Below are 22,433 nucleotides of genomic sequence, written 5' to 3' on the forward strand. Positions count from 1 at the left end.
TTAGTATTCTTATGAAAACAATCAAAGTTCCCTTATCTCTTTCTCTGTGAGTTAATATAACCTGAAAGAGGTTATATACTGCTCAAGCCAACCTTAGATTTTAGTTTTTAGAATGCTGAGAAATAAATTTGTGTTGTTTGCAAGCCACTCAGTTTATAGTATTTGTGATGGCAGCCCTAACACACCAAAGCAAAAGAGACCAAAACAACAAACCCAATAGATAGGATGCTGGAGAGATGGCCTAGTTGTTAAGGATACAAGGTGTTCTTTTATGGACCTAGGTTTGGTTCAATTCCCAGTACCCACATGGTGGACTATGAGTGTCTGTAACTTCAGTCCCGGGGATCTGTCACTGTCTCCTGGCCTTCACGGGACCAAACATGCATGTAGTGCACAACCATACATGCAGACAAAACACAAAACACCCATACACATAAAATAAATAACTCAAAAAATTATAAAAAAATCACTAGAGGAACTGATAGCAACTTTAAGCTGGCAAGAGGGTGTGAATTTGAAATAATGTCAGTCAAGATGACTAGTTGGTAAAAGAAAGTAAAGAGAAATGAACAGAGCCTTAGAGATAGCTGATGATAACAAACATCCCAAAGAGTGTGAGAAAAGAAGGGTAAATAACAGAGAGAATATTTCAAGAAACATTGACTAAAGACTCTCCGAAGTTGGTGGAAAAATGTGAGCCTGCACATCCAAGAAGCTTAACCCACTCCAAGCGGGATAAACGAAAATATATCAGCACCTAGATGCATGCAGCACAGGCAAAAGCCAAAGACAAACAGATTCCTGGGAGCAGTAGCAGAGAAAAAAACAACTCCTCAGACAAGGAGGAGGCTCAAACAGCAGCACCCATAACAGTCAGGCAGTAGAAGCAAGTGCCTATAGATGGACAAAGGATTCAACTATTTATTTTTAAACATATTTTTTATTGATTTCCTGAGAATTTCACACCAAGCACCCCAATGCAGAGACTCATTTTTCAGTCTCTCCATATCTGTCCTGGACCCTCTTAGTATCCTCCCAACAGAAACCTATTTAAAAACGAAAATTAAAATTAGAAAAACAAATAAAAATTTTAACTAACAAAAGACAAAAGCAAAGAAGTAAATACAAATAAACAATTCAGCAATGTGTTATTGGTCACATTCAGGATGTTCAAGGCCCCCAGCTTATAGTATACATTCAGTACTGGACCTTCACTGAGACTCTTGAATATTCTGCTGTTGCCTGAGTCACGGAGGTCCGGCAGCCGTTGTTCCGCAATCCAGTCCCTTCTCAAGCCCCAGCAGGTCATAGACGGGGTAGACGTTGGGGAATGACAACTCAAAGTCTTGGATGCGTGCCTGGGTGGCAGCTGAGTTGGTCAGTCTGGGCTACTGAGGTACATGGATTTAAAAACCTTGGCATATACACATAAAACATTATTGTTTATTTTTTTAAAACAACAAAGCTCTGATAGATGTTACAACATAGGTAAACCTTGGAAACAAACTTAATGAAAAATATTGAGTCACAAAAGACCACATAGCTTATAATTTTGTTTCTATAAAATGTGAGTAGGTTCACATTCCTTCACAGAGAGTGAAGGAATACTGGTCTCCTAGGGTAGAAACCTGAAAAAATGAAAAATGGTGAGTGATAAGAATAAAGTGATTAAAAAAACTCTTTGAATGAAACAGCAACAACCTATGTTCAACATTGAAAACATATTAAAAACACTAACTTAAATACTTTTAAACAGTGAGGGATGTACATAGATCTAAATAGAAAGGAGAAAAAGACAAGCTCTCCTGAGTAAATTGGGAGCATAGGGGTCATGGGAGAGGGTAGAAGGAGAGAGGAGAGGAAGGGAGGGGAGCAGAGAATAATATATAGAGCAATAAGAACAATAAAAATAAGCAAAAAACAATAAAATAAAAGTGTGAGACCTGTGAATGTGTAGTTTATTCTAAGAACAGCTTTTATTTAAACACAAACACTTGGCAGGTGCTTCAGGCAGGATGCTGTCATCTGGAGAGGAATTTGAATTACCAGGAGACTGCCCATCATTGCTGCAGTTAGAGTGGAATGCAGGGGGTTTGATGTCTAGTCCTGAAGAAAATGATTTTAAATAGCCTGCAGATAGCTAAAATGAGCTACGAGTCAATTTCTCTTTTTTAAAATTGTAGAGGTTTTTTGCTTTGTCCCCGAACCCTAGAAAGTAGAAAGGAAAAACCAATGAACAAAAGGTGCAGTTCGTCCTTTACCTGGAATCCTCCATCATTACTTTACAAAAAAATAAAATTGCAAATTTCACATTAAAACTCTAACCTCTATTAAAAATCATTGGCAAATATTTTGTCTCTTTGTAACACATCTGGAAACATGTACGGAGAGCATGTGCCTTAGGGGGTCTTCCATTTTGGTAAATTCCAAACCTTTGCAAAGTTAAGACTGGCTTTAGAAGCTATTAAAATATTAACCCTGGCTCTATTTACCTCTCTGTATTTTCTCTCTTCGCCCCCCCCCCCCTCAGAGAGTATGATTCTGAGTAGGCTCAAGTGCCCTGTCTTCTGGAGTTCCAGCTGGAGAAGCACAAATCTTGGAAAACTCAACAGCTCACTAGTTTTCAAGGCGATCATTGAGATACCAGGGCAAATGACTTGTCTGAGTTCATATGAGAAACGAAGGGAAAATTCCAGTGCAGTCCTCGTCACGGGCACGACTGTGTCCTTCCTACTTCTTACGGTCTTTGTTAAACATTGGGCTAAGATAGCTCCAGTGGTCCAAGGGAAACAGAGGACTACACCCTTGCCTGTAGCTCAGGCAGTCTGAATGTGCTTCTTTTGCACACAAAAAACATTTTGTTCAGAGAGCAGAATGTGGGCAGTGACCCATGGCCACTGCGGGAGCCAGTGGACAGGGATGGATTTGAGACTACTTGGAGATTTCAGGAAGTGAAAACCTAAGGACTCATGAATTAGTCATTTTTTCTTTGACCACAACTACATAATACTCAGCATTCAGCAAGTTTTAAACACATGGATCATTGACTTAGGTGCTGGGACTTCTGCAGGCATCTGATATCCTGACACTACTCTGTGGAAATTGCAGTTCACATAGAGGGATGCAAAGATGAGGAGTAGCGTCAACCCCAGAAATCAGGTCAGAGTAAGAGATGGGATCCAGTCGGGCAGCGGTGGGGCACAGAGGCAGGCAGATCTCTGTGAGTTAGTTCAAGGCCAGTCTGGTCTACAGAGCAAGTTCTAGGACCAACTCCATAGCTCTGAGAAATCCTGTCTCAAAAAAACAAACAAACAAAAAAAAAACAAAAAAAAAGAAAAGAAGAAGAAAGAAAGAAAGAAGGAAAGAAAGGAAGGAAGGAAGGAAGGAAGGAAGGAAGAAGAAAGAAAGAAAGAAAGAAAGAAAGAAAGAAAGAAAGAAAGAAAGAAAGAAAGAAAGAAAGAAAGAAGAGAGAAAAAAAAAGTGGAATCCACGTCCCGGAAGAGCCTGTGGTGCTATTTTAAAGTAACTTGGACACCATCTTGTCAACAACAGGACACACCCAAAGATTCCCTGTCCAGACAGATACAATGAGGACCGAATTGCTGTTTTGCAAGATCACTGAGTTTGCAGCATGAAAAGTCAGAAAGATGGGAAACCAGTTAGGAATGAGCTTGGTCTGAGTGTAATCATGGCCAATATCACCCTCCAAACTCTGAGGGGTCTCAGAGCAGGGCATCAGGAGGCACGGTGGTCAGCGCTGTTCTGCCTGCTGCCTCTTTGTCTATCAGGAGACTTGTCTGTGATCAGATTTGAGACCTTAATTTTGGAGAGACAAGTTTGGATGATGGGTGTAAATGTTACAAGAAAAAATGGCATGAGGAAGAGAGGAAAAAAAGAGCAGAGTGGAATAAAGAATAGAGATTATGTTACCAAGAACAGAAGGACCGAGAGGTCATTTGAAAACTTGTTTTGTAAGAACTGCTTTAAGAATAGTGCCAGAATTTTCAAACTGTGTAACTTCTTTAGTGATTATATTTATCTTAAGATGCATTGTAAAGAGCTTAGATATTAAATAAAAAAGCCATCTCAAAGTGAGTTAATGCATATATAGCATGCCAAAGAGGTAAAGCGTTATCAAACCTCTGGAAGAAATCTGGTCAGCAATCTTGTTTGACATTGTGTCTGGAGCAGGAGCCAATCCTAACTTTACATCACAGAGGACATATTTTCCATGAAAAATACGCACTCCCTGGGGCGGGGGTGGAGGAGATTAGGGCTAGAAGCCAGTTTACTCTGTCCCTTACGGGAGCACGTGGGTAGATGTGAAAGTGGGGGTAATGTTCAGACCACACATTGGTTTCCTTGTGAAAATGCCAATGTAATGTAACCATGGCAACAAAACATAAAATCTCCATCTTTTCATTTAATTCCCACATACAAACCTACCTCCAAAACCAAACTATATAAACCCAACCCCCCAGTTTCTTGCTAGTAAGTAAAGTTAGCATTTATTATTGTTTATCCATTTCATTGGGAACATCTTGTTAAAAGACTCCAATTCCTCTATAACCTTTCCCAGTGCAAAGGAAATCATTTTAGATATGGAATCTGGATTTGAAGGAGGTGAGTCCTTATGACTCTAGAAGGGGGAAGATTTAGAGACAACCAAACAAGAAATGATGAAATCGCTGTAGAGGTTTCTTATTTGGGCACAAAATGAGAGAAGGGGCAGAACGTCAGAGCTGCTAGAGAACTCAGGGGTAGAGAAAGAAGTCTCGCAAAGCTGCTAGGACGCCTTCTTGAGATCAGCACTGGGAGTGAGGAGAAGGATGTGCTCATGGAAGTATCAGCTCAGGTCCAGTCTTTAATTATTTGTATTTTTTTGTTGTTGTTGTATTGTTTTGTTACTTACTGGAATTTGTTTCGTTCATTTGATTTTTTAAAAAAAATCTATAATTTTCTTAATGTATTTTCTGTGCCCTTTTAAAATTGATATCTGATGTTTCACTTTACCTCAGTTTCTGCCTTATTAAGAAGAGAGATTAAGGAATAAGGAAATGATACAAGTATACATTAGAAATTCTGGCTGCATTCTGAGCAGTGCTTGAGAGGTGAGGTAATATTCTCCAGGCTTGCAGACCCCACTACCACCCTTGTAGCCAGGGGCATGAAAGGGGAACATTTTTTACCTAAGCAAGGCAACGGGATGCTCTCTTCCTCTGAGAGCTTTGCAGAGTTCTTGGTTGTAAATAATTTGGTTATATACCTTAGTAAAAATTTCTTATTTTTTCTTTGGTTTGATTTGGATGAAGATTTCAGATTTGTGGGAGTATAGCTTTCATCAAATTAAGAAAATAATCTAAGCTATTTATTGAAATGTTTTTCTGTTCCCATCTACCCAATTTCTCCTGAAGATTTTTGTTTCTCCAATTAGATGTATATTGGTCTGTAGCTGGTCCCTAATGTCTTCCTCAGGGGAGGGGCTGAGAATGTGTCACATCAATGAACACAGAAGCTGGGAGGCCATTGAAAGGGACAGGACAGACTCATTTATTTAACAAGGAAAAGCTTAAATACCCTCCCAGCACTTCTGTTCCTTGACATTGCATGGTCACCCCTCATTGGCTGGGCATGATTAGGACCTCTGACAGCACCTTTTGCTACACCTGAACACACCTTAAAATAACATTCTACAACATTTCTTGCCTTGTGATCCAAGTAGTATTGTTATGGGGTCCCATCATCCTTTGGGAGACTTCAGAGATTGCTGTTAGGAAAATTTATCATTCACTGTGGGAAACCTAAACATTATTATTATCAAAATGGAAAGTTGAATTTTAAAAGAATAAAACAGATTTGAGGGAAAGAAACCTGTGACTACAGTAGTCCCTAGATTGGGTTTTTTTCTGTCCCATACTAGGTGACTCTCAGAAACTCCGAATTTTCTTTTAACAACATTCTTAGGTTTAGAGAAGGAGAGAGCCTCACTCCAACTCCAAAGTCAGTTTTGGTTTATCATTGAGTGGGGACAAGAAATATTCCAAAAGGTAAAGAGATTTTACCCTGTAGAAAGTAATTACATCATTATGCTAGATTGTTTCTTTTCTTGGTAATTTGTTTTCTGGACAGTTCTCATTTCTTCTTTAGATATCTATCTCCTCAAAAGTCCTTGATATCTTTAAGATAGGTATTTTTATTCTCCTGTAAAGACAAAAACAAAACCCTGCCCCAACCCTAATTGGATGAGTATTAAAGGAACGGCGGGCCGCTACCGGCTACCCACCCGCCCGACTAGCTTTACCCGAAATAATTACATGGAAACTGCATTCTTTTAAACACTGCCTGGCCCATTACCTCCAGCCTCTTATTGGCTAACTCTGACATATTGATTCAACCCATTTTTAATAATCTGTATCTCACCACGAGATCATGGCTTACCAGGAAAGATTTAGCATGTCTGATCTGGCAGCTTTATGGTGGGCAGCTCTCTGACTCTCCTTCTGTCTTCCCCACCTACCTATGTTCTGACCTATTAGGCCAAGCAGTTTTCTTTATTAATTAACCAATGAAGCAACAGATAGATAGAAGACCCTCCTACAGCAGATGAGATTTTATTTTTAACATATTAAATTGCCTCCTCAAATGAACTATCACTTTTTCTGATCAAGAGCTCTCTCCTGTTTGAAATCATTAATAATTTTGATGGTATCCATAACAAATATGGGGATATTATATTTACTTGTGGTTGGTTCTATGAGACCTACCTTTAGCTGTTCTGAAACTAATTCCTTTAGGGTTGACAGCTTGGGTTCAATTATAGGTCACTGTTTCACCCAGACATCCTGATTCAAGAGCCACGCCAATGGAATGGGGTTAGGAGGCTCAATTCAGGTGGATTTCTGAGAAACAGGGCACTTAGAGTTGGGGTTGCTACTCATGAGCAGGATTGTGATTTGCCAAACTTGTCTTTTCATGGACCTGAAAGACATCAAAGCAAACTCTATCATTAATAGTGAGGACAGCACCCATACCTCCAAGAGGTCTCCGCCCCAGTGGTTTTCTAGTATTGGTCCTTCCAGTTGACCAAATGGGTTGTAAGTTTTGAATCTTGTTGGCTTCACACTCCATTAATCGGAGGGCAAGTTTAAATTTCCAATGTGTAAAGCAGAGGGCCTTCATTTATGTTAATATGTTGACTTCTGCACCCATGTCAACCAAGCCTCTGACGGCTTGTCCATCAAGATAGATGGTCAGCATTGGGGAACATAGAAAAATAGGCAGTGTTCAATAGACTTTGGATTGCCAGAGCATCCTCTTACTGGCAGGGCTGAAGAATATCCCACCTGGAGTTTAAATAAGAATGTTCTTTGGTGGTCTGTGATCTACAATCCTTTGCCCAATGAAATCTCTTATGGCATCTGGAGCAACAGGTGCTATAATTTGCCTGGAGGCAGTCATAACACAGGTGGACTGGTTTTCTGCATCCCCAGCAAGTTCTATCTACTTGGGGGATCTTTGTAGCCTCAGCATGCTGTCTGTCTGCAAGGAAAGCGTCTGGGGAAGCAGTAAGGGCAGCAATGGAACTGTTACTGGGGTCAAGATCTCTTATGGCCTGATGTTGGCTGTTTTCTTTCTATATGTTGCCTTTAATATGTTTAGGTGTGTTCCTTGTATCCCTGTTCTTCCAAGACCTTTATCATGAAGGGATGTTGTATTTTGCCAAAGGCTTTTTCAGTATCTAATGAGATGATGGAGAGAAACTCAAAGCTATTCCCTGAAATAAGGAACAAGATAAGGTTGTCCACTCTCTCCATATCTGTTCAATATCATTCTTGAGGGTCTAGCTAGAGCAATAAAACAACAAAAGGAGATCAATGGGATACAAATCAGAAGAGAAGAAGTCAAATTCTCACTATTTGCTGATGATATGATAGTCTATATAAGAGACCCCCAAAATCTACCAAGGAACTTCCGTAACTCATTAACTCATTAACACCTTTGGTAATGTAGCAGGATACAAGATTAACTAAAAAAATCAGTTGCCCTCCTTTACACAGAAGATAAATGGACTGAGAAAGAAATCACAGAAACATCACCCTTCACAATAGCCACAAATAATATAAAACATATTGGAGTAAATCTATCCAAACAAGTGGGAGACCTGTATGATAAAAACTCTAAATCTTTGAAGAAAGAAATCAAAGAGGAATCCAGAAAATGGAAAGATCTTCCTTGCTCTTGGGTAGGTAGAACTACATAGTAAAAATGGTATCTTACCAAAAGCAATCTACAGATTCGATGTAATGCCCATCAAAATCCAAATAAAATTCTTCACAGACCTCAAAAGAAAAGTACTCAATTTCGTATAGAAAAGCAAAATACCCAGGATAGTCAAAACAATTCTGGAAAATAAAGGAACTTCTGGAGGCATCACAATACCTGATTAAAAGCTCTACTACAGAGTTACAGTACTGAAAACAGTCTGCTATTGGCATCAAAACAGACAGGAGGACAATGGTACTGAATCAAAGACCCAGATATCAATCCACACATCTACAAACACCTGATTTTTGACAAAGAAGCAAAAAAAACATAAAATGGAAAAAACAAAACATAGTCAATAAATGGTGCTGGCATAACTGTATATCAACATGTAGAAGAATGAAAATAGATCCATACTACTATGCACAAGACTCAAGTCCAAATGGATCAAAGAGCTCAACGTAAAACCAATGACACTGAACCTCATAGAAGAAAAAGTGGGAAGTACACTTGAATATATTAACACAGGAGACTACTTCCTAAATATAACCCTAGTAGCACAGACACAGAGAGAAACAATTAATAAATGGGACTTCCTGAAACTGAGAAGCTTCTATAAAGCAAAAGGCGTGGTCAACAAGACAAAACAGCAGCCCACAGAATGGGAAAAGATCTTCAACAACCCCACATTGGACAGAGGACTGATCTTCAAAATATACAAAAAACTCAAGAAATTGGTCATCAAAAGAATAATCCAGTTCTAAAAAAATGGGGTACAGACCTAAGCAGAGAACTGTCAACAGAGGAACCTAAAATCACTGAAAGATGCTTAAGGAAATGTTCAACATCCTTAGTCATCAGAGAAATGCAAATCAAAACAACCCTGAGATTTCATCTTTTACCTGTAAGAATGGCTAAGATAAAAACACTGATGACAACTTCTGTTGGAGAGGATGTGGGGTAAAGGGAACACTCCTCCATTGCTGCTGGGAATTCAAACTGGTACAGATGCTTTGGGTAGCAGATGGCAATTTCTCAGAAAATTAAAAAACAACCTACCTTAAGACCCAGTGATACCACTGTAATGGTCTGTCCTATCTCTTTCAGAGACTAGCCCCACCCACTCCCTTCCCCATCTGCTGAGGCAAGCAGATCTTCTGCTTCTAGCCTGAGTCCCTTCCTTTCTGTCTCTCTCCCAAAGAAGTAGCTGCTGCCATGACTCCTTTCCCCTCCAACCCGTGTTTTTTTTTTTTTCTATCTGTCTCTCTGCTCTTCTCTCTTCTTCCCTCCCCCTAAAAACTATGGTGCTTGTGACTTGGCCAGGCTCCTTATGTTTCCTCCTGCTCATGGGTGGGCTGGCTGAGGACATGTGGAACCCTGGGCTTCAGGACCAGGTTTCTTTACAACAGCTCTGCATTCTACCTGCCTAAACACCAACCTCTACACATACCAACAGTTTTGGTGGTGAGTTTTCCCCTTTTAGCCCCCAACCACAACCTTCACTGCTATGGTTAAGCCCTTTCCTAACATTTATCTCTGGTTGTTTTATGTAGCTAATAACGTGACTGGATGACCTGGGGTCAGTCCTCCTGCGCTAGCACTGCACTTGCTGTGTGGTGCACTTAACTGGGGACCCAGGGTCCCTCAGATTTTTCTTTCTCCTTTCTTTTTCTTTTTTTTGGGGCCACTTTTCAGTGGTCCCTGCTGTGACAGATCACTTGGAGTGCCCTCCAAGGCTCTCTGGCTTCCAAGTTGTCTGAACCAGAGCCAGTCAGGCTTTAACACCCTGCCTGTAGAGAGAGGATGCACTTCTCCAGGCCCTGTGGTGTTCTCCACCATTTTCACATTTTCAGCTATGGTATACACCCTCACTCTGCCAGTGTTCCACAGGCTCCACTTTTCCTCAGACTGTCCCTGCCACCACTACTGCTGCCAACAAGATTAATCAGATCCACAAGGTAGCAGTTTTCAATTACAGCCTTTGCTCCCTGCTGTGGCTTGCGACATGGTGGCTAGACAATGGGATGGATCGCGCTTCCATACAACATGTGGCTGCTGCCATTTTGACTGAGGTCAGGTGACCTTATCACCATCTTAGCTGAGGTCAGGTGACTCCACTGCCATCTTAACTGAGAGCCAGGTCAAGTGACAAGGTCCCACCCTCTTTACTGAGACATACCCTGCCTGGTCCCCTGTTTTACTTAAGTTTTTGTCTCTAAATTCCTCTTGCTGACTCTGCTGTATGTGTGTTTTGTGCAGTGGCATGCCTTTGGTAGGGCTCACCAAGAGTATCCACTTCGCCCAATTCCTGTTCACTGTGTGTGTGTGTGTGTGTGTGTGTACGTACATGTAACTTAAATACACCTATGTTTACTGTTAAATGTTATAGTTGTCTCTTCATTGTATCTCATTTCAGACTACAAAACAATAAGTCTCATGTTTTAAACTGGTATGTACTTTTAAGTCTCTTATAAAAACATAGTATATTTGATCCAACCCTGATTTAAAATATATTGAGCTGTTCTCTACTATTGTCAGTTCTGTTATTAGCCTTCTATTGCAAGCAGTTTTTTTCTTCTTTCTGTCATTCTAAATCTTACCTCTTAAGTTGAAAACCAGTAGAGTCAAACTTGGACTCAGCTTTCCAGGCAGATTCTATACTGTAGTTACACCTGATAAACAACCCTCAACTGCTCAGAGATCTGGGGAACATGGCATTTATATATTTAGTTATTAAAAAAAACTTTTTCTAACAAAAGAGACAGGTTGGCTCCTGGCAACAGCACTCTACTTTCTCCCAAGAAGACACAAAACAGCATCCATCTGCAATTCTCTTGAACTGCCAAGTGTTGATCACTGGGAAAAACTGCCTTTCATCTAAACTGAAGATCTGCAGACAGTGGATAGAATCTCTGGAATCTACAGGCTAGCTACTCAGGTCAGGCTTGTCTTCCTACAGATTTCTTAGCCCACAGGATCTCCTAGAGCCTGGCAGGCCTGTGCTAAACAGCAAAAGAAAAATATGACCTTCAGTGACCATGGAGGACTCTGAAGAGTAGCTTTAGGTACCAACCAAGTAAATTCTCTGTTGTTTTTAATCAATAACACATAAAATTGTATCCTTCTCCAAGATGAAGTTTTGTCATATAAAAGGACAATCTCACCAAACAAATTTCACCAAAATACAAATACAAGATATTGCCGGGCGCGGTGGCGCACGCCTGTAGTCCCAGCTACTCGGGAGGCTGAGACAGGAGGATCGCTTGAGTCCAGGAGTTCTGGGCTGTAGTGCGCTATGCCGATCGGGTGTCCGCACTAAGTTCGGCATCAATATGGTGACCTCCCGGGAGCGGGGGACCACCAGGTTGCCTAAGGAGGGGTGAACCGGTCCAGGTCGGAAACGGAGCAGGTCAAAACTCCCGTGCTGATCAGTAGTGGGATCGCGCCTGTGAATAGCCACTGCACTCCAGCCTGGGCAACATAGCGAGACCCCGTCTCTAAAAAAAAAAAAATAATAAATAAAAAAAAATAAATAAAAAATAAAAAAACAAATACAAGATATTAAGGTGTATACCTGCTTTTATGATTTTTAAAAAAATGCTGCAAGATCCCTGGCGGCAGTAGGCAGCAGAAATGCTGAGGTCCCAAATGGTGGTAGCAGGCCATGTGGCGGCAGGCAGCAGGCCCTGGGAGCATCCAGTCCCAGGCAGGGATGGCTGCCAGTCTCAGAGCGGTGGCCCGAGCGGTGGTGGTGGGCAATGTGGTGGCAGGCAGCAATCCCTGGGAGCAGCCAGTCCCAGGCAGAGATGGTTGTTGGTCCCTGAGCAGTGGCTGGTCCCAGGCAGGGAGACACATGGCGGGCAGGCAGGAGACAGAGACATGGATAGACAGGCCATGCCCAGTGAAGTTGAATATTTATTCAGGGGGTTATGGAGGGGGAAGGGAGAAGGAGAGAGAGTGAGAGAGAGAGAGAGAGAGAGAGAGAGAGAGGAGAGAGAGACAGAGAGAGAGAGAGAGAAGAGGAGAAAGAGACAGAGAAGGGGGAAGCAGAGAAGTGGGGAAAGAGGCAGAAGCGAAGCTGCCTCTCCGAGAGGAAGATAGAAAAGAGAGTGAGCTCAGGCCGGAAGCTGAAGATCAGCCTCAGCGGATGGGGGAGGGAGTGGGCGTGGCTTGTCTCTTAAAGAGACAGAACAACCATTACATTCCCATCTCTTTTTTATAATAAAAAAGCAGGCGGTTAGGCACCACAGGTCAAAGGAATTGGGGCGGCGTATTCTTAAGACTGCTTCCTGCTTATTTGTGGGCGTCATCTTTGGGGGGAACCTGAGAAGGCTGGGTGCTGGCCACATCCTGGCATAGCTGGTCTCTTTGCTCCTGTCTGGTATTTGTGGCATGGAAATGTCTGGTGTCTCTTATACCTGATTAAGGTATTGGCAGAACAGAGGACATAGTTAAATTAAGGAAAAAAATTTTAGGACCAGGGAATTGAGGGGGATGTATCTGACCTGTTTAAGGTGGGTTCTTTAATTCGGCTCCCTGGAACTCACAAGAACTCCTTGGGTTTGTAAAAACAGAAGTTTTAGACACATACATTGTATAATGACTTTGACATACATTTTTGTACAATGAAAAGTATTTTTTATTTGGTGAGGTAGCCTGACAAAACCTCTCAGCTATCAAAATGTCAGAGATCTTTGAGGAAGATAAGATTTTACTTGAGTTACTGATTAAAAAATGACAGAGAACTTACTTGGCTGACACCCAGAGCTACTCTTTTGGGTCCTCCATGGTCGTTGAAGGTTGCACTTGACTTTTCCTGTCAGGCTCCAAAAGACCCTGTGGGCTAAAATATCTACAGGAAGACAGCCTACCTTGACCTGGGCAGCTAGGCTGTTGATTCCAGTGATCCTGTTTACGTCTGGAGGTCTTCAGTTTAGGTGAAAGGCAGTTTTGCACAAAGGTCAGCGCTCGGCAATCGAAGTGAACTGCAGATGGACGCTGTTCTGCAACTGCAGATGGACGTTGTTCTGCAACTGCAGATGGACGTTGTTCTGCAACTGCAGATGGACGTTGTTCTGCGCCCGTTTGTCTTCTGTCTTCATGGAGGAAACAGAGTGCTGCTGCTAGGAGCCAACTTGTCTCTTTTGTTATGAAAAGTTTTTTTTTTAATAATTAAATATCACATTCCCCAGATCTCTGAGTAGTTGAGGGCTGTTTATATTAGGTATAGCTGCAGTATAAAATCTGTCTGGAAGGTTGGGTCTGAGCTTGACTGTACTGGCTCTTAACAGGTAAGATTTACACTTGTAAAAAGGCAGAAGGAAGAAAAAAACTGTTTGTAATATGAGGTTGATGACAGAACTGACAATAGTAGAGAACAGCTTAATATTAAATATAAGGCATTTTTGTAAGAGGCTTAAAAGTACAAACCAGTTTAAAATATGAGACTTATGATTTTGTAGTCTGAAATGAGATATAATGAACAATTATTATATATAGAAAGAATGAACAGGAATTGGGCAACGTTCATGCTTTTGATGGACCCTATCAAAAGCATGTCACTGTGCAAAACACCTGTAACAGAGCTAATGAGAGGATTTTGGTGAAAACCAGGGGACAAGACAGGGTATAAAGTTAACACTGGGGAACCTGGCAGGTAATACCTCAGTAAAGATGGCAGAATTTGGTCACCTGACCTGGCCCTCAACCAAGATGGTGACCTGACCCCAATCAAAATGGCGGCATCCACATGTTGTATGGAAAAGCCACTCAGTTAAGATGGTGGTGAAGTCACTTGACCTCAGTTAAGATGGTGGTGAGGTCACATGACCTCAGTCAAAATGGTAGCAGTCACATGTTGTATGAAAAAAACCACAATTTTTGAGCTGTAGGGGTTTTAAGCTCAATAAGAGATGGAAAAGCCACAATTTTTGAGCTGTGAGGATTTTAAGCTTAATAATAAGAGAGACCTAAAGGTGTGATCCACCCTGTCACTGAGCCACCATACCACAAGTCGCCATGACACAAACCATGGCGGGGAGCAAAAGGCTGGGACTGAAAAAACCATACCATGCCACAAGCTACAGTAGGGGGCAAAAGGCTGGGACTGAAAAAAGTCACACCATGCCACAAGCCACAGTGGGGAGTAAAAGGCAGAGATTGAAAAAACCGGACCATGCTACGGCTGGAATTGAAAAAAGCCGGGGGACAGACATGGATGGTTGCTATTTACAGCTGAAATTGTGAAAACCCGTGAAACAGCAACACCACAAGGCCTATAACAGGGACAACACCCTGTATAGTCAGGGTGAAAATCTGCACAAATACCCAGGACCTGTGAGCCGGGCATACCCTGACTCCGGGTGGGGTGCTATGGCCTGGCTGGATCTGGTCAGGGTGACTCAAAAGCCAGAGAGGCCAGAGGCCACTCCGAATGGCCTTTTACAGCGAGGGAAAAAAGTAAAGAAAAGAAATAGAAAAAAAGAGAGAAAGAAGGATCTGAGGGACCCTGGGCCAATCCAAACACAATTTAAGCTGAGGGAAGCAACCACAGCAGAATGGGGGAACTTACCAATGGAAGCCGGTGGTGGGAGTAGGAAAAAACCTAGTTCAGGATCCCAATCTCTGGAGAGGAACTGAAGTGGGAGAGTCTGTCTGAATCACGGCACCAATTTTATGATTTTTTAAAAAATGCTGCAAGATCCCTGATGGCAGTAGGCAGCAGAAATGCTGTAGGTCCCAAATGGTGGTAGTGGGACATGTGGCAGCAGAGAGTAGGCCCTGGGAGCAGCCAGTCCCAGGCAGAGATGGCTGCTGGTTCCCGAGCAGTGGCTGGTCCCAGGCAGGAAGACACATGGCGGGCGGGCAGGAGACAGAGACATGGATAGACAGGACATGCCCAGTGAAGTTGAATATTTATTCAGGGGAAGGGAGAAGGAGAGACAAAGAGAAAGAGAGAGAGAGAGAGAGAGAGAGAGAGAGAGAGAGAGAGAGAAGAGGAGAAAGAGATAGAGAGGGGGAAGCAGAGAAGTGGGAAAAGAGGCAGAAGCGAAGCTGCCTCTCCGAGAGGAAGACGGAAAAGAGAGTAAGCTCAGGCCAGAAGCTGAAGATCAGCCTGCCTCAGAGGATGGGGGAGGGAGTGGGCGTGGCTTGTCTCTTAAAGAGACAGAACAACCATTACACCTGCAAGGTGTAAAGGTGTGAGTACAAGCACATGCTACCAAATTTCTCTCTCATGCTGCCTTTCATAATCTTAAAAATACTTTTCATTATGCAAAAAATATTTGTCACAGTCATCCTGATATAAATATGCTGCTGTTTAAATTTTCATAAACCCAAAGAATTCTTGTGAGTTCCACGGAGTGAAATTGAAGGATTCACCTTAAACAGATCAGATACACCCTTCTCAATTCCCTGGACCTAAATTTTTTTTTTCTAAACTTAACTTTGTCCTCTGTTCTGCCAATACCTTAAACAGGTATAAGAGATACCAGATATTTCCAAACAATGAAAGCCAGGCAGGAGTAAAGAGACCAGTTACCCCAGGACGTGACCAGCACCCAGTTTTCTCAGGTTCTCCCCAAGATAATGCCCACAAATAAGCATGAAGCAGTCTTGAGAATCTGCCATCCTAATTGCTTTAACTTGTGGTGCCTTACCTCCTGCTTTTTTCTTGTAAAAAAGAGATGGGAAAGTAAAGGTCTGTTCTGTCCCCTTTAAGCAAGCCTTGCCCACTCCCTCCCCCATCCACTGAGGCAAGCAGATCTTCTGCTTTTAGCCTGAGTCCCTTCCTTTCCATTTCTGTCCCAAAGAGGTAGCTGCTGCCATGGCTTCTCTCCCCCACCCCTGTTTCTGTTTCTCTTCTCCTTTCTCTCCTTCCCCCTTTCCCCTTTTCCCTCCATAACCCACTAAATAAATATCCAACCTCTCTCTCTCTCTCTCTCTCTCTCTCTCTCTCTCTCTCTCTCTCTCTCCCTCTCTCTCTCTCTCTCACCCGCTACAGCTGTGCCTCCTCAGGGGACTGGTTGCCCCTCTGAGGTCTCTCACCAGTCACATGGCTCCCTGACTGGAATCTGCTGCCCCTTGTGGCCGACAGGCCACTCGGGAACTGTGCTGTTTTACTTTCACCATAACAACCACTTTTGGGTAGATCCCTAAAGTTGCTCAATCATACCACAAGGCCATGTGTTCAACTACATTCATAGCATCATTGTTTGTCAGAGCCAGAACCTGGAAACAACCTAAATGCCCCTTGACCAAAGAATGGATAAAGAAAATGTGGTACATTTACACAATGGAGTACTACACAGCAGAAAAAAATAATGGCATCTTGAAATTTGCAGGCAAATGGATGGATCTAAAAAACATCATATTGAGAGAGGTAACCCAAACCCAGAAAGACAAATATCATATGTACTCACTCATAAGTGGTATTTAGACACAAAACAAAGAAAAAACAGCTTACAATTCACAATCCCAGAGAACCTCGGCAACAAAGAGGATCTAATCTACATGGGAAGTAGGAAAAGACAAGATCTCCTTAGTAAATTGGGAGCATGGAACCAGGGAAAAATATATAGCTCAATAAAAACAATTGAAAAAAAAAGATCCCTTGTGACCAATACCCACTTATGAATGTACTTTTTGTAGACCACTGCAACCACATAGTGAGGGGGAACATTAAACCCTTCCCAAACCAATTGCTTGACTAACATTTCCCTAGTGCCTACTCTCTGCTCCATGCCTCACTGACATTTGAGAGACAATCAGTTAAAAATTCCCCTGGCTGTTGCAGATGTAAGCCAGTGGATCCTGCAACCTTAAGAGCCTTGAAGGCCAGGTCAGAAACCTGTTGATAGTAGTCTTCATGGTCAATCTGTGCTGGTGGATGGGATTAACAAAGTTACCTCATCCAGTGAGCATGTTAAGGGTCACTGCAACATTAATTCAGAGGCTTGTTTGTGCTTGAGCTTTTGCTTGATCACTTTTAACCAATTTCCAGTTAGGAAAGGTAGCCCTTTGCAGCACAGCTTAACGGGAGAGTTTAGCTAAGGCAGTGGGAAACCAGGGCCATGGCATTTTCCATGAAGGCTTTCACTGGCCTGGAGGCCTGGGGACAGGGTGGCTGCTGGGAGTCACACCACAGCACAAGAGAATTTCTGCCTTTAGGGGCTGGGGGACGTTGTGACACTTCACTCAAAGGCTTGTCTCCAAGGGAATTGCAGCGAAGGTGTAGTCTTCAAGGGCAGAAATGGAGCTGACTGGGAAGGAGTATGTGCAGTCTTAACTCTGGCAGTACTCTGTACAGAGGGCTGCTTGAGGCCTGAGCTGTCTGTTTCTTTTTGGTCATAGAGAGATCAGACAAGGAAGTGATGGAGGTGAAGGAGAAATTACCCATTTTGTAGAAGGAGACAATAGCCAATAGAGGTGAAAAATTGTGTAATAGGAAAAAAATGTGCCTTCCTAACTGGATGGGGAAATAAACCTGACAGAAAACACAAAAGAAGAAAAGGATGGGGGATCACGTGTCAAAGGGACTGAGGGGCCTTCTCACTAAAAATAAACTGCACTGGGGGACACTCCAGCACCACAAGTGAGGAGAGGAAAACTAGAACCTGTTCTGGGCAAAACCCAAAAATTATAGCCTCAATGAAAGAAAGGACTCTTACCAGGTGAGCTCAAAACCTATGCTAGAAATCCCTGTTTCCTGTGCCAGATGTAACTGGACCCTAATGTCTTCCTCGGGGGATGGGTGAGAACGTGCGGCATCAATGAACACAGACACTGGGAGTCCAGTGAAAGGCAGACAACGGAGGTAGGGTACTTATATACACTTCCAGCACCCAGTCAGACATCATGTGATGGCTCCTCATTGGTTACGCATGATCAGGACCTTTGACAGCACCTGCTGATAGGCCCTAACACACCTTAAAATAATATTTTACAACACTGATCTACTTGAAGATCTTGAGTGCTCTGTTTTTTATTTTTCACACTCCTGGTTCATTCAGAGATGGGCAATGTTGCTGTACCTTTCCTACTAATCTACTTTATTCAGGTGTGACTCACTGTTTACCTTGAACTTCAGGCACTTAATCAAATAAAGTTCTGGTTGGGTCATTTTAAATATATTTCATTAACATGTTTAATCTTCCTTCCACCTTCCGGAACATATAGAATAATAATAACTGCCCTTATCTACCAATTCTAACATCTCTGTTATTTGAAGTAATGTTTTGTTATATTTTCTTGCTTCTTTAGATAATTAGTATTCTTGGATTAGATACCAGATATTGTAAATTTTTACTTGTTGTCTGGTGATTATTTTCATATTCCAGTTACACCTCTTCAACTCAAGCAGACCTCCTGTAACAGAAGGGCCAGGCTTGCTTGTTGGGGTTTCTGTCCCACCTGGTATCCCATAGCTGGCAAGCCCCCAAAGAAATCACACAGAGATCGCCATAAGTTATAAAACTGATTGGCCCATTAGCTCAGTCTTCTTATTAGCTCTTGTAGCTTATATTAACCCATTATTCTTATCTATGTTAGCCACATGACTTGGTATCTTTCTCAGCGGGGCAGATCACATCCTACTTCGTAAGTGTCTGGACAGGAGTGGGGGAAATGGGCTTCCTTCTTCCCAGAATACTCCTGTTCTCTTCGCCCCACCTCTACTTCCTGTCTGGTTGACCCGCCTATACTTCCTGCCTGGCCAATCAGCATTTATTTAAAATATGATTGACAGAATACAGATAATTCTCCCGCACCACTTCCCCCTCTTTTTTTTTTTTTTAAAAAAGGGGGGGAATATCCATAGTCCATTTTTGGGGAATGTGGGCATAGTTTTCCAGGCTACTTCTTGTTGGATGGAGACACTGATAATCTTATGGGGACCTAAAGAAAATTTAGAGTTACAATTAAGTCCTGACTGGAGTATCCTGTGAGGCTTGATTGTCTCAGGCAGCATCTTAAATCTGTTCTGGATGTAGAACTCAGATATCCAGGCCATCCACACTACCAGAGAGTTCGGATAATTTGTTTTTCTTTCCTCAAGGCTCCCTATCCTGGTGTCAAAACCCATCATATCTTGCCCATTTATTCTTAAGTTTTTCAAAGAGACCCTGCTAGGTCTTTGTCGAGCCTCTTTGCCAGAAGTGAAAATTTGCGATTTTATGGTTTCGAATGTGCTGAAGAATAATATTTTTGGCAAAGAGTAAATTACATCTAGACAGACCAATTAAAGCTCTCTGAATATTTTAAGATTCCCTTATAAAGTTTACATCATTTTCAAGTATTGAAATATAATTCTCATAACACAGTTTTTACATAACTAGTTGGGGAGCAAGTCAAAGTTTTATTTCTCATTAATGCGATAACTGGAAAAACACTAAAGTTAGTTATAAAAATGAGACAAAAGAAGGCAAATGACCTATTAGAAGGGGGGATAGAAGAAGGAAAAGGGAGAAAGGGAGAGGAAAAAACAGGGGGAGAAGAAGAGAAGAAAATACATACTGGAATAAATTTACTGATTTAAAAATAAAACTGGCTAGTGTTCCAAAAAGCAGGAAATGTCATATGACCCCTGGGTATGTCTTCTTCAATGAACAAAGATAATTTTTATCTTTTCATGCAAAATTTATTTGTACCATACCACATTCATTTTCTGCAAATTAACATTTAACCTTTATGGATTGAAATATATCTGATTTTTAAATTAATGGTGTTAAGTAAAATAGTAGTTATTTTTTCCAAGAGTCAGATGGCCCAGTGTTTTCCTGAGGCATTGAGTTTTGGAAAACTTAGCTAGGAACTCCTTGTAAATCACTGAGATAGGCAATCACCTGGTTTACTGTTTGCATCAGAATTTGTTCATTTAGTGGAAAGATTATGCTAAAGGTAGTAGTAGTATTTCTAACTGTGGTATTTAGTGTGTTAGAATCACCTGGGAGTGCTTTTCAAAATGAGGAAACCCAAGACCTCTTGCCAAATCAACCAAATTAGACTCTTTGAGGGTGTAGCCTGGGCATCATTAGCTCTTTAAAAAGACCCATAGTTATTCTAATGTTCAGTTAGGGCTGAAAGTCACTGGTCTAGACAGGCCTGCTCAGACCTCTTTCAATAATAATGTCCTGTGACTCTCCAGCACAGGCAAATCGCTCTTGCAGTGAAGAAAGTAGACACAGCTATAAGCCCTTCTGACTGCACAGCATTCCCAGTGACTTGAAAATGACTCAGGGCTGCCAGCATTCATCCCATAGCATGGGAGCTGCGGGAAAGGCCAGGGGTGGGAGAGCTGAATGACTGGCCTTTGTGTTCCAATTATATTCAGCTTGAATTGTTAGAAAGAGATAAGAATGTCTTCTGTCAATTTCCCTTAGAAAAAGATAGATCAAAATTCATTTTGGGTCCCTGCCTTCAGCCTGCTGAGCTTGGTCGACCCTGCCCCCAGAGTGAAAGTTCTTTCACCCAGTTATTATTGGAAATAGCATTTCTGATTCCAGACTGTGCATTAATAAATGAAGGCCATGGCTACTAATATCCACCAAAAGAAAATACGGCAGCAAGTACAAGCCTTTTATATCGCCTCGGACAATGAAGCTCTATTTCAAACTCCATCCCTTCATGCTTGTTATTGCTGAAAAGCGTTTTTGTAACCTTTATTAAAAATGGGAAAAATCATTTTATAAAGCATGGGCCTTTGAAGCGTCTCATGTTAGTGTGGCTATGAAGACCGTGCAGAAAATGTTACCAGCTGAGGAAGGCAGGTGTCAAGGACAGTAGAACTGATATGTTTAAAACATGTTTTGTCCTAAAGATGACTTTAGGTATCTTTCTTAATTGTATGATGTCTTTGGTGTGTTACAATAATGAGTAATATCAATAGAAGTCCTAATATTAATCCCTTCGCCTAGTTCTTGATTTTCTTGCCATATTTGTTAGATAATCTTTTTTAATTAATCTTTTTCTTCCCTGATACTATTGATAATAATACTCCTGCCTCCTGCTCTTATAATGAAATGTTCCTGTGAGCTGGGTAGGGATAATATTAACTTGTACAGTCATTTGGCAGGTGAGAGAACTGTGACTCTGAGATAGCAAGTGACCTATGACCCAAGGGAAAAAAAATGGCAAACAAAGGACAACAGTAATATGTACATACTGAGCTCTCCTTCCCCCATATACTCCATTTCTCTTTAGCACATATGTGTTTCCATTAAGAAAATATCTCAACCATTAATTCTTTCATATAACCTCACAATATTTCACATAAACGAAGAATGGTGTTTCAAAAATAGGACTTTCTAGTTCAGTTATGTCATCTATCAATGCTATTTGCCATCATAAGTCCACTGCTCCCTTTTAAATTTTTGCACAGTGACCATTATTTAAACTATCATTAAATGATCATGGAACTTGGGAGGAAGCAAGAACCAGGGAGGTGGGTAGACAGCTGAACCACTTAGCAGAGCTAGAGCAACGAGCAGCCCTGAGGGTGGACCCAGGCTAGAAAGGTTTTAGGGAGACCTGGACCTTTAGTTTGAATTTCCAGGTGTGAAATCACAAGAGAGCTGAGAGCATAGTTCTGGAACTCTGCAGAGTAGCTGGGCTGAGCATGAACCCTTGGTAGTGATTGGCCCGGAGGGGCTATTAGCTAGAGTCTTGGGGATGGATGAGCTGTAAGAATGGAACAAGAAAGATCAACTTGTCTGTGGACAGAGAATCAGCTTAGGAAGAAGTCAGAAAGGGAGGAGAAAAGCAAGAGACGGGGGATTTCTGGGCTCCCAGTTTTATCTTTGTCTCACCCAGGCTTCCTGCTCTCTGACTCACCACCTACCAGCTGCTCTGGGAGCAAACAGCTGTCTCTGCGCTTAAGCCCTACCTCCTCCCACCAACATGGCTTCTTATCAGTTCCTAATAACATTTTAATTTGTTCACTCCTCTTTCCATTTCCGTTGGTACTTTCAACCTGCCCTCCGAGCCTGACATCTCAGCCTTGGACCTGGCATGGCGACAAGCTCTTCAGTGGTCTTATGTTCTGATCCTGCCACCTCGCTTACCTGGGAAGGGTACTCATTAAAGCACAGGGAAGAGTCTATGATTTCTCTGCTTAACCCCCGAATTCCTTCTGTGGCATAGCATATGGTTCCTGCCAGGCTCTTACACCTCACCCT

At 42.0% G+C, this 22,433-nt stretch overlaps 1 long non-coding RNA gene and 1 other non-coding gene across 3 annotated transcripts; one reads left to right on the plus strand and one right to left on the minus strand.

The window, feature by feature from the left end:
* Positions 1 to 927: 927 nt before the first annotated feature.
* Positions 928 to 15,341, minus strand: LOC146896204 (uncharacterized). Of its 2 annotated transcripts, none has more exons than XR_015005108.2 (5): positions 14,834 to 15,341; positions 11,837 to 13,358; positions 6,765 to 11,759; positions 1,944 to 2,208; positions 928 to 1,628 (listed from the first exon to the last, which is right to left on the minus strand). It is a non-coding gene; the product is annotated as an uncharacterized LOC146896204 (long non-coding RNA). The 2 variants fall into 2 exon arrangements; XR_015005109.2 differs by lacking the exon at positions 928 to 1,628 and having other exon boundaries at positions 1,945 to 2,208; positions 6,765 to 6,978; positions 10,863 to 11,759.
* LOC146896205 (signal recognition particle RNA) lies at positions 11,463 to 11,762 on the plus strand. The gene has a single exon (XR_015005232.2).
* Positions 15,342 to 22,433: the final 7,092 nt, after the last annotated feature.

The sequence above is a fragment of the Myodes glareolus genome, chromosome 1 (assembly GCF_982192425.1).
Source record: "Myodes glareolus chromosome 1, mMyoGla1.1, whole genome shotgun sequence".
NCBI lineage: Eukaryota > Metazoa > Chordata > Mammalia > Rodentia > Cricetidae > Myodes > Myodes glareolus.